Source organism: Engraulis encrasicolus, chromosome 2, assembly GCF_034702125.1.
Source record: "Engraulis encrasicolus isolate BLACKSEA-1 chromosome 2, IST_EnEncr_1.0, whole genome shotgun sequence".
NCBI lineage: Eukaryota > Metazoa > Chordata > Actinopteri > Clupeiformes > Engraulidae > Engraulis > Engraulis encrasicolus.
Genome location: NC_085858.1, coordinates 56,690,035 through 56,704,100, shown reverse-complemented (window position 1 = coordinate 56,704,100; position 14,066 = coordinate 56,690,035).

Sequence of the window (14,066 nt, the reverse complement as noted above, 5' to 3'; positions counted from 1 at the left end):
CTGGCGTATGCCACCGGTCGGACTTTGCCGTCCACCTCCTGCGAGAGGACCGCGCCCAGTCCGCAATGGCTGGCGTCGACCTCAAGAATAAATGGGCGGCTAAAGTCCGCGTACGCCAGTACCGGCGCCGACACGAGCCTCCCCTTGAGTTCCTCAAAACTTCTTTCGCAATCCTCTGACCATGTATCAAGAAACTGCTGCCCCGAGGGCTGACGGGAACGGCTCCCGTTCAAGGTGGCCACCAATCGATGCAACGGCGCGGCCAGCTTTGCGAATCCTTCGACGAATCGTCGATAATAGCTGGCGAAGCCTAGGAATGATCGGAGCTCCGACACATTGGCAGGTCGCCGCCATGTGGCCACTGCCTCCACCTTGCCAGGGTCGGTAGAGACACCGTGCTGGGAGATCACATGTCCCAAGTACTGAACCTCCGGCTTAAAGAACGCGCACTTCCCTAATTTAGCCTTCAGCCCCTCCGACTGCAACCGGGTCAAGACCATCTCCAGGCGCTGTAGATGTTGCGCCACGGTGGACGAGAAGATCACGATGTCGTCAAGATACAGTAGAACGGAATGACACTGTTGGTCGCCGAACATACGTTGCATTAATCGTTGAAATGTACCTGGTGCATTGCACAGGCCAAAAGGCATTCTGTTCCATTCGAACAACCCGAAGGGGGTACAGAATGCCGTTTTGGCCCGATCACCTTCTGTCACGGGGACTTGGTTGTACCCACTGGCTAAGTCCATCGTAGAAAACCAGCGGGCACCTGCCAACATGTCCAATGTCTCCTCGATCCGAGGAAGCGGAAAGGCGTCCTTCCGAGTTCGGGCATTTAACAGGCGATAGTCGACACAGAGTCGCAAGCTCCCATCCTTCTTCCGGACTAGAACAATGGGAGAAGCGAATGGACTACTGCTTTCTCTGATGACCTTCGCCTGGAGGAGCTGGTTGATATGGGTTTTTACGGCCTCGTAGTCGGAAGGGGGCAATGCGCCGGTAACGCTGCCGGACCGGTGTCGGATCCAACAGCGGGATGTCATGCGAGATTAGGGAAGTGCAACCCAAGTCGCCCTCATGGGCGGAGAAGACCGAAGAGTACCTCAGAAGCAGGGCCCTGACCTCAGCCTGTTCCTCGGCAGGCAGGGGTAACAAGTCCACTGCGCGGATTTGTGTCTCCAAAGGCGACGGGGCAGGCGCCTGAGGGTCAGTAATGGCGGCCACGGAACGGACCTCCACCACGTCCCGTGGCAAGCTGATGATCGACACAGCATTCACCTGTCCGAGTCTAGTACGAGGGTACAGCAGGACGTCCGTACAACCGACGTTGACTACAGGGATCTGCACCAAGCCACGGGTCACCTGCACCAAGGCAGGGGACACCAGCAACCCCCCGGGCAACCCCCGGTCCGTTGGCTCAAAGAGGGTTCCAAGCCCTGAATGTTGCTCAGGGCAGGTGGCAGGAATCAACTTCATGGTCCCCCCCGGAACCCGCCATGGCGCACGGCCCCGGACATTCACCACGCCGCTGGTCTCGGGGGTGGGCCGGATTTCAGCCTGATGACAGTGTTGCAGCGCTTTCAGCACCGGTCGAGGGGCAGTTGACACTGATGGAAGATCGAAAAGCGTGGGACCGTGCCGCCCAAAAAGTTCCTTATAACACTTGCCGATAACATTCATACCAAGAACCCCAGGGACCACGGAAGCCGTGCCCCCTGGGGGGTCGCGAACGACCAGAACACCGCAATCAGGCATACTCTTCCCGCAAAGCTCAATATTCAGCTCCAAGTAGCCCAAGTAAGGAATCTCTAGGCCGTTGGCCGCTCGGAGCTGCAGCCAGTGACATGAGCGTAAACGCTCCTGCCCCAAAGATTCGAAGTTGGCAGCGAAGAAACTTTCAGTGACGGTGGACACCATAGACCCAGTGTCAATGAGACAGGGGACCTGAACCCCGCCCATCCGGACGAGCAGATGTGGACAGTTAGAAAGTAACGCCTCGGCGGCATTGGGAGGGTCGAGGGCATTACGTGAGCCAAGAGAGGCCCCCCCCGGACTGTGACTCCTCAGTCCGGTGGGCGTCAGTTTCCCGAGGGCTGGTTCGGTTGGAGGGGCCCATTCTCCGAAAACCCGGAGCCTCTACGGGAGGGTGCTTGTGGGGGCCCCACCACTCGTTCTCCGTCACAATCCGCAGCAATATGGCCTATCGCACGACAGCGCCAGCAGGCAAGGGGTCCCTCCCGAGGAGACCGACCTCGCCTCCGTGGCTCCCCCTGTGTGGCCGCACCCCGAGAAAGATGCTGCAACTGAGCCTGTTGATTTTGCACCATTTCCATGAGCTTCGCCATGTCAGCCTGCAACTTCTCCATATCAGATCTGGTCGGCGCCCCACCACGGGGATCCATGCTTACGGCGCAAGAGGTACCAGGGACCCCAAGGGAGCGATCGAGTGAAGATAAGGAAAAGCTACGCGGCCGCTGCGGTTCGGCGGCGCCCTCCCGTTCCCAACGCATGGCTTCCTTACGCACCACGATCAAAGTGGCTAACGGCGTGGTCCGAATGAAACTCTTCAAGTGACGACGCAAGGCGCCCTCGTTAACATGCTCCACAAACTGATCACGCAGAAGAACGTCAGCGTTAAGAATTCCCTCAGGCGCATTTCGTCTAACCTTATCAATAAGGGTCATTAATGCGATTGAAAACTCTAGCAGTGTCTCTCCCTCTTGCTGTTTTCTCGAAAAGAACGCCTCCTGCAAGGCCACGTATGACTGTGGGCAACCGTAAAGCTCCTGTAAAATTTCAAAAATTTTCTCTGGGTTTTTCTTTTTCTTCTCTCGGCCTATAGCGGATCTCATCCCGTGCCTCGCCATCCAAGTGATCGTAAAGAAAATAGGCTCTCTCGGCAGCAGAAAAATGGCGCGCCCGCATACATGCCTCCGCCTCCTCCTTCCACGCCTCGATACTTATGCCCCCATTTCCCCTAAACAATGGGCACTTCTTTTCCCTTGGGACAAAGACCAAACGTTCTGTAGCGGACCCTGCCGGGGCGCTACCATTTAGTGTGCTCGTACTTGTGGCCCGCTGGGCGAGGGAGGCCTTTAAGCGCTCATTCTCGGCTCTTACCTCAGCCAACTCATCCCTAATCTCTTGTGCGTCACGCGACATGCTGCGGAAACCGATCAAGACAAATTTGGAAAATGCAAAAACTCACAGGGATGGCTGGTCCAAATCTCGAGAGAGAGGCGGTCTCCCAACCTCGGCTGCTGCTCCGCTTCTACAGGAAAAACACAAACTCACAGCGCTTATTCAGTGGTGCTCTCCCTTTCAACCAACCACATACATACACTCATTCAACCATTGACCATATGACAAATTTCTATTACAAAGAGTGACAAAGCAAAAACCTAAAAAAATGAAACCAGTGTCTCTGCTCCTATGCCAATCCTGCCCGACTATAAGCCAAAATGTAGTGGGCGAGACCGTTACAGGAAGTAGTTCGACTACGCCACCCCCGGGGGTGGAGCCCCCGGAGGAAATTAATTAGGGGTAGTTACAGATACCCCGGACCAACACACAATGTACCCGCACAATAGATTACCAGGCAAACACAGGTTCGTGCACAATGGAGGCAGAGACAGTGGTGACAATTAATAATTCAAATCTTTATTATTCTTTGCGTTATAAAAATATATCTTTCTCACTCTTTGCAATAAAATATAAAAAGGTACTCACAATTCACAAAGTGCAGTGGGGTGGGTGTGCTATCGCAATCACCCGCAGATCGATAAACACTTGCCCCAAAGTATGTTCACGTTCACAGTAAAGTGCAGGGGTGGGTGTGCTGCCACCACACCCGCGGATCTGTAAACACCTGCCCCAAAGTATGTTCACTAATTCACAATAGGCAACACACCTGGTAGGCCTAAGGCCTTAGAACCCACACTCAGGTTGTCAGACTTTGTTACTAGGGGCTGGCACGGCTAACACATTAGGGCCAATGGCACACCTCAGAATTAACAAAAGAAAAGTAAAGAAATAGTTCACAACAAACAGAAATAATTCACGGCAAACAGAAACAAGAAGAAATCACAGCAAACCATGCAAAATAAATCAAAATCCAATAAGCACATGCAGTTAAATTAGAAATTAGATAATTGAATGAAATAATAAAAAAAGGGAAATTAGGCACAGCAAACGAAAGAAAACGAAATCAAAACATGAGGTAAACCAATGCCAGAGGCTCAGCTCAGTGCAGTCCCCTAGGTATCCCCACACTACCTACACACACACACTCACACGCACCAGCGTACACCAGCTCACACCGAGCCGAGCGCCCACACACACACACACACACACACACACACACACACACACACTGAACCAAAGCGCGCCCACGCACACACACACACGAATGTCCAATTTCCGAGGCCGGAGCAGCAGCCGAAATACGGGTTCCCGGCTTCCAGAGGCACCACACAACCGGGGCTAAAAGTCGCCGCTCGTGCACCTAAACGCGTGGTGTGTCTGACCACGGCCACACGGATACAACCTGCGAGGGAGGAGGAGAGCGTTAGCCAAGCTAGCAGGACACCCACTATCACACGATTCTGCTGCCGAGAGGTTACCTTACCCGGAGATGAGGGTGCACCGATGCGCGATTCTCACAGTCGGAGTGCCAATACAGAGGTACACGGCCGAGGCGCCGGTAGCGACCACACGCTGAAACCATAATAATGGCCGTCGTTAGCAACCATGGTACGAAAACAAACAGTCAGGGCTGGGTAAAGGCACAAGCTAACCCACTATAATACATACCGGCGTGCAGGAGACGGGAAAGGCGCAAGGTAACCGTTGGTATTGTCCACCGAAGTCCTTGCCAGTGGAGAAGCAAGAGATCACTCTAGCCAAGTAAGAGACGCCAAGTTGGAATCACAACCTATAGAACAGCAGACGCGAAGTTAGCCACTAGCTGCTGGCTAGCACATAAACAGCGACAAGAAATGGTCCACATACTCACGAGGACAAGAAATGGTCCACATCTCCTAGATCTGAACTGGACACCGCACTCCTCTCGACGGCGAGGGGAGAAGCAACCACAGCATTCGCCGGTGGCGATGAAACGCGCAAAGGGGAACTTTGCAGGCTTACCGAATACTAGCCACTGGCAGTGTTTATGAAGAGACTTCCCATAAGCCTCTACGAGCGGCGTGGTGACGTGTGCCGCAGCGTCAGACTTCCCTTAAAGGAGCAGCGCTCCATTACATGTAGAGCAGGTGGGGTCCTGATCTCTATCTTGGAAAGTAATTTCCTTTTCAGTGTTATTTCATAAAGGCTGGCCAATCATGCACATTGATACTGTTCAAAGGGCGGCATGTCTGGGTAACACACAGCATGACCTGACATTAAATCCAAACAACAAAGCTGGAAAAAAGAACCTCCATGTCATCTTCCTGGATCTTGCTGATGTCTTTGGCGCCATACCCCATGAGCTTCTCCGAGTGATGTGCCTCCCCATTTAAGAAAGTGCCCATTTGAACAGGAACTGGAAAGAGGACTTTCAGCTTACATCAAGATGTGGCTTGAAGTTTCAAGATGTCCATTACCAATCTCACAACTTGCAGTGCACCAAGGCATGGCTACAGATGACACTGAATTCAGACATACTGTATTGTGAGATCAGTGGTGAGGGAAAAGGCATCACTTGTGGTTATTTAGTGTAATTGGAGACCTGCGATGGGAATGAGGCAGCATCAGCTCCCAAGAAGGCTGGAGATATTGGTGTATCCTTCAGTTTCCTATTCATACAGCCATTTCCTTTGAAGATTGCCCCCACATGCCCTCAGACAACCAGCTCATTATTTAGTACATTGTACCATAGAAAGGTACATCGCAGCCGGGAAATTGAAGTCTGCATTGAAGAAGTTAGATGCAGAAGGTTTGTGGCAATATACATCACCAAAACGTCTGAGGGATGTGGGAAGCAAGGGTCTCATAGCCACCAAAAGCACAGGTATGATCACCCTGTCACTTCCCAGTATAGTCAGCCTGCCATCAGCAGCTAAAGTGCTTAAATAAACTTTTGATGGCATTTTTTGTTAAAAGTTGGCAACCATGCCAGAAGTTATCAGCATGGGCTAAGGTTTCAGAATCACCTGGTTGCCAACACGGAACTTGACCTTTGAGGTCAAATATGAAGGTCAAGAGGTCAACCACGGTCAAATAACAGTGTTATGTAGTTAAAAATTGTTACAAAGTTGTTAAAAGTGGGCTACCATGCCAGAAGCCATCAGCAAGGACTAAGGATTCAGAATCAACTTGTTGCCAACACTGAACTTGACCTTTAGGGTCAAATTTGAAGGCCAAAAGGCCAAAAACAGGGTATTTTCTTGCTAGTCTTTGTTGGGAACTGTATATTCATGGAATTCTTTTTCAAAAGTTGGCAACCATGCCAGAAGTTATCAGCATGGGCTAAGGCTTCAGAATCACCTGGTTGCCAACATGGAACTTGACCTTTAGGGTCAAATCTGAAGGTCAAAAGGTCAAACACGGTCAAATAACAGTATCAATATGTTATTTAGTTACAAATTGTTTTTAAAAAAAGATGTTAAAAGTGGGCAACCATGCCAGAAGTCATCAGCATGGACTAAGGATTCAGAATCAACTTGTTGCCAACACGGAATTTGAGCTTTAGGGTCAAATTTGAAGGTTAAAAAGGTCAAACACTATGTATTTTAAGGTTTGACTTTTTGGGGGACTGTGTTCGTGGAAATCTTTTTCAAAAGTTAGTAACCATGCTAGAAGTTATCAGCATGGACTAAGGTTTCAGAATCACCTGGTTGCCAAGAGGGAATTGACCTTTAAGGTCAAATATGAAGGTCAAAAACAATGTATTTTCTGGTTAGTCTTTTTTGGGGATCTTTATATCCATTAAATTATTGTTTTCAAAAGTTGGCAACCATGCTAGAACGTATCAGCATGGACTAAGGTTTCAGAATCACCTGGTTACCATATGGAACTTGACCTCTAAGATCAAATTTGAAGGTCAAAAGGTCAACCGAGATCAATAAAAAATCTGTTTTTTGGTGATGTGCTTTCATAAAATAGTTGTTTGCATGGTACTGTATATTGAGGCCTATAATTTAATGTTTGATTTGGCTTATCATGGTGGGGCTCTGGCCTGTCATCCTTAGACATTCATCATAGCTCATTAGCATAAAATTAACTTAAACTTGTATTTTTTAAATTTTCATTCTGGTCATCTCAATTACTTTATTCTTCTTTGTGAAGCACATTAAGCTGCTGGTATGAAATGGGATATGCCTTGGCTCACCAGTGAATTTGCTTCTTTCCTTAGAAAAAATAATGACTTCAGTTATTTCTGATGTGTTTCAAATGGTTATAGCAATGAAGGACACTTGCTGATTTGCTATGTCATATCATGGTTAGGAAATAACCTACAGTAAGAGTAGAGCAAGTATTGCACACTTCTCTTGATGTTCTCATGACTACTGTAGAATGTTCTGTTGCAATTTCCCAGGCTTGAGTTTTTGTGTCACCTGTATAAAGCACCATGCTTATCTTTGAGTATTGATCGACTATTTTCAGAAGACAAAAGGGCGATTGATATGTTACCACCAAGTGATGCATATGGATTGCATCTTGCATAAGCAAATCAGCAGGAAAATGTATGGCTGCAGTCTGACAAAGTACATATTAACAAAGACACTGAGGAGACAGGTGGTTGGACAGTTGTAGACTTGATGGCTGTGTGGTAAAGGAAACCTCCAGTTCCACATAGTAGCTTAGGACTGATAAGATGTGGTTGTGGAACCAAGTGGGCAATACATGCCTGCAGTTGCCTGAGGAATGGACAGCCCTGTATACCTGCATGTGATTAAAATGTAGAATGTTTAAACGCCGTAGGGATAGAACATGATCTGGATGACACAACCTTTTTGTAATAACAGCAACAATAGCTTCTTTAAATACATAAATATCCAGTATGTACTGACATCACATATGAATTTGAAGTATTGTTTTAATTATTATTGAAGTAAAGAAACAATATGATCAATTACATTCTTGTTATTGACAATTTGCAATAATCACTTTCACTCATACCCTAATAATTAAGACTATATAACTTCTAAATATACAGTCCCCTAAAGTATTGGAACAGTAAGGGAAATTTCCTTGTTTTTGTTGTTCACTGAAGACTTGGGTTTAAAGGGGCTCTAAGTAGAATTAAAAGGTTAATTAATCACTGTCCCGAGTCATCTGATACTTACAGTAGGTGAAGTGTGACTCTCGCGACCACTTCCACCGTCCACTGTCAGAAAACCCCAAATGCAACTTTTGACAGCGCTGTCCGCTTCGGGAGAAACCTCATCAAAACAGTGTTTTATTTTCTTTACAATTATTTGTTCCAATACTTTCACTCACCTAAAATGATTTAAATAATATGAAATATCTCCTCCAGGTACTAATTATTCAATACATAATGCAAACAAGTTGTATTTTATGAAAGCACATCACAAAAAAAAAAAAAAAACATTTTTTAAATTTTTTTTTTTACCCCGGTTGACCTTTTGACCTTCAAATTTGACCTTAAAGGTCAGGTTCCATGCTGGCAACCATGGACCATGAAACCTTAGTCCATGCTGATAACTTCTAGCATGATTGACAACTTTTGAAAAAGAATTCCATGAATATGAAGCCCCCCTCCAAAAAAGGCAAACCAGAAAATGCATTGTTTTTGACATTCAAATTTGACCTTAAAGGTCAAGTTCCATGTTGGCAACCAGGTGATTCTGAAACCTTTGTCCATGCTGATACCATCTAACATGGTTGCTTACATTTGAAAAAGAATTCCATGAATATACAGTTCCCAAAATAGACTAACCAGAAAATACATTGTTTTTGACCTTTTGACCTTTAAATTTGACCCTAAAGGTCGAGTTCCGTGTTGGCAACAAGTTGATTCTGAATCCTTAGTCCATGCTGATGACTTCTGGCATGGTTGCCCACTTTTAACATCTTTTTAACAATTTTTAACTAAATAACAGTGTTATTTGACCGTGGTTGACCTTTTGACCTTCATATTTGACCTTAAAGGTCAAGTTCCGTGTTGGCAACCAGGTGATTCTGAAACCTTAGCTCATGCTGATAACTTCTGGCATGGTTGCCAACTTTTAACAGAAAATGCCATCAAACATATATTTTGGGGGCTTGGCAGGCTGACTAGTAAGGGTTTACAGTATGAAGTTCAAAGACACCCTCAAAAGCCAGAGGAACTGAGCCAGAGGCCCTTAAGCCTGGCTCAAACTACACGACTAGCGATTGTGTGTCCGGTTTTGGCATCGGGGTGCACCGCACACTAGAAGAGAATCGCAACTGTCAATCTTGTCGCTGCTCACAGTCACCTCACGACGAGGAAATCTTTCCCGACAATCGCTTGCGATGGTCCTGGGGGGTAACGTTCCAGCGATTGTCGTAAGGGGGGTTTTCAGCCGAGAATCGGTGCGATAGTCGTGTAGTTTGAGCCAGGCTTTAGTGTCATGTGTTCTAAAATCAACTCATTACTCAGAAATTGAAACTGTTCATGAAACTTACCCCTATCATTCTCCAATTTGTTGCGCCAACAACCAGCAATCACCAATGATGCTGACTGGATGGGGGAAAAGAAAGAAGAAAGGGGAAGAAAACAAATGGCAAACAGCTCCTAAATTCAACTTCATCATTTATCATTCACCATGTTTTCTATACAGCTATAGCGCAAACACTGAATCTCTTCATGACTGGGTTTTTGGAAGACTAGATATAATAGCCCAACCTGGCTGATTATGATAATAGTGATGGAGATTTTGAAAATTATAATTCACACACATTATAATTTGTTAAAACAACATACCATAGGTGCAATTGCCATGTTATGTGTGAAGGATTCTGAATGCACTATTTGCTTTCTTTTCATTGAACAGTCATTGTGTCATTAAATTCTCATTTCTTCTTTTGCAAATGCCATTCTGAGAGTTATGTATCCTCTTGACCTCTTGCCTTGTTCTAATTAATCTTGTTTTCAAACACTTGAGTGTCCACCTCCTGTAGACTCAAGTTGAGCCATTTTTGCAACCAAGACACTATGGTCTCTATCAAGATCTAATATGCCTGGTCAGCCATTGAATAGTACTTTCTGAAAATAACATCCACATGCCCATCAACTAGTCATCCACACGGTGTCAGAAACTTTTTCCATAACTGCAAGTAGGCTATATCATAAAAGGAGACCAGGCAACAGTTTTTCACTTCATGGGTGACCCAATACTACCAGTGCTTATGGGTTTGAGGTTCAACAAAACAAAATTGCCAAAAGAAAATCTCATTTCATGTAAAGAAGTAAGCGTTATCAAGTTTGTATTGATAGCACTCTGGCCCATTTTAGGACATCTTAGCATGCATCTCCAGCACATGCCTACCCTCACATTAATTTATTAGAAATATAGTGTAAATGTGTCCTGGCCCACTGACTGAAAAAAAAAATATTTAACAGAATGTATGTAGGCTTTCTAAAGATCCACTGGATGTGACATTTGTGTTGTGATATCTCCCAACTTCCTACACTCCTCTACCTTAGTTCTACAATGTAATTGCAGAATTTGCATTTGCAATGCATTTCAATGGTCAGCATCTAAAGTACCTGAATTATGTGCATTTAGCAATCTAATCCATATATTTTCCAAAGGTTCATAATGTGCATTTAAACACTTCCTAACTTCCTCTATCCCTACATAAGCTCTGCAAAGTCCTAAAGATTTCATACTTTTAAATGCATTGATTTTTAATGGACGGCCTTGAGTTGTGGGTCTAAAATGGGTTATTTGTAGTAAGCTATCCAATCCATATATTGTCTTAGGTCTATACACTGTAGATGTGATATAATGTGCATTGAGGCATCTCACAACTTCCTACATTCCACTATACCTTAGTTATGTAATGTGCTTTGCATTACATTGAAATGCATTGATTTCCATTGAAATCCATTGGACAGTTATGGGTTTTTGGCCTAAATAGGTGTATAATTTACATTAAACTAGCAAACCCATATATTTTCTGAATGCCCACACCCTACAGATATGATATAGCAATCGTTGGGATTTGACCCACCCTCCTACAGGTTTCTGCATCAATCTAACCTTGCATTATATTGCTGAAAAAGTGTACGACGGATACATTTTGACTTATATAATTCATAGGAAAGTACATTATCCATCAAACCTGTATATTTTTAAAATCCCTAAGGTGTCTACATGTGATGTAACATCAATAAAAACATATACCATCATCACAGACACTTGCATACGCCTACATTCATATACAGGCATGTATTGCAAAATGCACTGGGTGTCATTATAAAAGTGAGTAAAAATATAAGAAAGCTACCACTTCCAGAGGGCTATCATACCAAATAATGTCCCTCAGGCATGGAGGATTACAAAAAACATTGATAGACTTTGCCACCCCAGGTGATACCAATATGTGAAAATTTGGCCTCTGGCTCATGTACTAACTGGAGGATGAGGTTCCTCAAGCTCAGGCGACAGGTGGTCCTGTATATGGGAATCGGCTACAGTCAGTCTAGCTCCAAAAGAGCCAAATCATAATTGCAGTGGTAATGGTTCCTACTTTTTTTTTTTTACTGATCCTTAAGCCCCCTCGCATCACATATTAAACATATCTAGGCCTACCCATTATTTGACCATCTGAAAAAAAAAAAAAATCAAAGGCCATATATATTGGTTACCCACATTAAGGTGAATATTTTTCTGAAGTTTTCTGAAATATGATGATTAAATATGCAAATGAGCTCTGAAATGTGTGACAGGCTACTCTGTGGTAATAGAACATAAAACAACTTGCAATAGTAGGCTCATGGTTGATGCATTATAGGCCTATTGATCCTTTAACCCCTCTGCAATAGTAGGCTAATGGTTGATGCATTATATTGATCCTTTAACCCCTCTGCAATAGTAGGCTCATGGTTGATGCATTATAGGCCTATTGATCCTTTAACCCCTCTGCATTAGCCTACAAAAAAAATACCCTCATCAATTTAGTACACTAGGTCAAATCGAGTGGCAAATTGCTTTGAGAATCTGCTAGGCCTACGTCTAAAAAAGTATTATCAAAAAGGGAGTCTAATAAGGCACTCTTCTTGTGCAAAAATATTAAAAATCCTTTCTTTAAACATGGCTATTAAGTTTAAAAACATGAGAGCAGAGACCCATGCGTAGCGGCGCAGAGCCTTCCTCAGGAACACTGCATACAGTATAATCATAATGTAATGACGAATAACTGGACCCTGTGTACCCGGTGTGCAGGCGTGCGTGCGTGTGTGCGTGTGTGTGTGTGTGTGCGTGCGTGCGTGCGTGCGTGCGTGTGTGTGTGTGTGTGTGTGTGTGTGTGTGTGTGTGTGTGTGTGTGTGTGCGTGCGAGTGTTTGGTGTAGTAGGCCCACACTGAGCTGAGATTCAATGTTGAGACTACACGTTCTGCGAAAGAGTGAGAGCAAACCTCATGACTAGATAGTGTGTGTGTGTGTGTGTGTGTGTGTGTGTGTGTGTGTGTGTGTGTGTGTGTGTGTGTGTATGTGTGTATGTGTGTGTGTGTCTGATCATTCATGTTGCACACGTGCACACACTCACACACACACACACACACACACACACACACACACACACACACACACACACACACACACACACACACACACACACACACACACGCACACACTAAGAGCAGATTGATTGAATTAAACAAAAAAGTTGTTTTAACCAATCTGTTTGATAAGTATATGTCCGATGAATTTATTAGTCATATAACTGACTAGACTTTTGTTTAAAAAACAGTCCACAGTCCAAACCTACACCTTTGCAACCCCTAGATTGAAAGAACAATTCCCTATCCACTAGACCAGGGCTGCCTCATAACTGTGGAGCTGCTGCTCTCATCAACAAACAACTGGCAGAGTTAGCCTTCTCATCAACTCTGGCAGAGTTAGCCTTCTCATCAACACTATATGTTGCTGTTCCTTGGCTGACTCGTCAGGCGTTATACATCCCTGCTGTGCCCATGGCGACTGTTGCCCTGGCAACCGTTGCCCAACCAGCAGAGGCTTCGCTTGCCAACAAGCAATACATGGCACCTGCTTCAATATTACTGTAGTGTCTTAAGATTTCTGAGATCAGCACGTTTACAGCAGTTCGGTACAAGTTGGCAATGAAAGTGTTGTATTGCCCGAGACACCAACAAAAATATCCCCCTACTTCCTCCAGCAGACGCTTAAGATTATTAGGCCAATCAAGTGTGTGTTTGTCCAATAAATCCCCATAAGATTCATATAGCAGCCTCTTTGCACATTTCATTCGTTGCTAAAAAAAATACTTAACTACATCATAACAACACTGCTATGACAGATGGCCAGAAAGGGACACTGTGTGAGATTTTTAGTTGTTTATTTCTAGAATTCATGCTGCCCATTCACTAATGTTACCTTTTTCATGAATACTTACCACCACCATCAAATTCTAAGTATTCATTATGACTGGGAAAATTGCACTTTTCATACATTTTTAGCTGCAAAAATGACTCTAATTGGACCATACTAGAATATGTTTGTTTATTACTTAAAAAACTTTCATGTAAACAACAAATTTGGCAATTGGCAGCCCAGTTTCAATGAGCAGTATAGTTGCTTTTTGACCATTTCCTGCACAGTGTCCCTTTAAGTGGCTTGTCGTGTTCGTTCTCTCAGACACCAAAATGTAGGTTTGATCATTACAATTCAGATGCATCTGTGTTTCGTGCTTGTTGTTATTTACAAGTAAGCACAGAGCACATTCTCTCTCAGGGCCCTGACCACACCACTCTCCCCCTCCATCAGGACCCCTACTGAGGCAGCATCTGCTCCAGAGCTGCACTGCCATATGTACAGACTTATTGGGTATTCTACTACTACTATTATTATTATTGCTATGATATGTATTCTATTATTTCCCCAATATGTTAAATATT